The sequence below is a fragment of the Protobothrops mucrosquamatus genome, unplaced genomic scaffold (assembly GCF_001527695.2).
Source record: "Protobothrops mucrosquamatus isolate PMUCROS unplaced genomic scaffold, P.Mucros_1.0 scaffold3354, whole genome shotgun sequence".
NCBI classification, from domain to species: Eukaryota; Metazoa; Chordata; class Lepidosauria; order Squamata; family Viperidae; genus Protobothrops; species Protobothrops mucrosquamatus.
The window spans coordinates 5,233-6,947 of record NW_015389341.1 but is presented as its reverse complement, the minus strand read 5'-3'; positions in this window follow the sequence as shown (position 1 = coordinate 6,947).

Sequence of the window (1,715 nt, the reverse complement as noted above, 5' to 3'; positions counted from 1 at the left end):
TCAGGACAGCCCTTTTGCTATGAACTGATGTGACGGACCATCCATTGCTTGCTTCATTTAATTACATGTTATTTGGGGCAATGTTGTATCACCCAACCCAAAGAGTTTAGGTATTGTATTTTTAAAAAGGAATCCTACTGGGTAAATACACATATCCCATGAAAATGTAATTCAGTATTTAGTCCACAAACCCAACAACCTGTTCAGCAGTTTCACACAACTGTTGGAAAGCAGTGGAGATGATTTAGTCCTCCACAGTTGCCGTGCTTTGGGATAAGGTCATCCAATTTTAATTTCGAAGGCCACCCCTGCAGGCAAGAACAGAGCCAGTGTAACCCAGTGACCTTAATTTACAGGGAACACTCAAGGGGTGATCCATTGGATCCTGGTCCTGATTCTTTCTCATCTGAACAGGGTCGAGATCAGAATGTTCAAGAATATCTTTTACTGCAAGATGGCACTTTTTTCCCCAACCCAAAAGGCATCTTGTAACTAGGTTAATCACATCCTCTGAATCTAAATAGGGTGGCTTAATCTATGGGTAGACCTCCTTGACGTTTGGTGGCCCTGCGTCATTGAGCAAAAACATGTCAACTTCTCCCTGTCCCATCCAAGCAATCTCTCCAAAAATAAAATTAGTAAAGATGGGCGCTGATCCAGAGTGTACATGGCATAACCAGACACCACGCCTCATTTTGAAAGCTCAGGACAGATAAAGAAGGAAATAAACAAAACTCCTCAAAGTTTCCTTACATTTTCTTAGCACATATAATCCCAACAGTTAATCTTGAAGTCCTGGAGAATATTTGGGATTTTGGCAGCAGGTGGATGCATGAATTGGTGATTTTCCTTTGAGGTAATTAACAGTACACAAATATGCAAGTAGAACATCTACATTTTAAGCTTCCGCTTTGTTTTACGCAAGCTAAATACATCTATATTCCAGGAATGAAGAATAAAAGAATGAGAGCAAAGTTATGTTGTATTTAAACATGCGTACAGAACAGAGTATCATACCTAGATGTCTTACATCAAAATGACTATAATTATATCTGAGCCATAATTAAGTTTTTTTTTTTGGGGGGGGGGAATAGCTGCAATGAATATTATTATGTTTTGTTTCATTTTTAAAGGGTCTTATTAAGAAAACAATAGAAATAAAGGAGACAAAGAAAAGGAATAGACATGCTTTTATTAGGCTTTGATACCCAGTTTGCTACCAAGATCTTCTACAAGGTAGTATAAAAAGCAGGAGTTGGAAAGAAGGAAAAAAAGAAATGCGCTTCAAAAATTAAGCCAGATGACTGGACCAGGGCTCTTCAAACTTGGCCCTTTTATGACTTGTGGACTTCAACTCCCAGAATTCCTCAGCCAGGCATGTGTGCCTGGCTGAGGAATTCTGGGAGTTGAAGTCCACAAGTCATAAAAGGGCCAAGTTTGAAGACCCCTGGACTAGACATATAAAATGTAGCGTTTTGATCATCAGTTCTTCTAAAAAAAAAAAAAGTTGAACAGTTCAACAGCCCTGCCTGAGCTGGCTGACGTGATAGCCAGGGTGGCGGTGGGGACCCCCAGACTTATGGTCTTGGGGGATTTCAACCTGCCATCAGTGGGTGAGACGTCGGCGGCAGCCCAGGAGTTCTTGGCTTCCATGACGGCCTTGGACTTGACCCAGTTAATTCAGGCCCCCACCCACACGGGCGGACACACGCTGG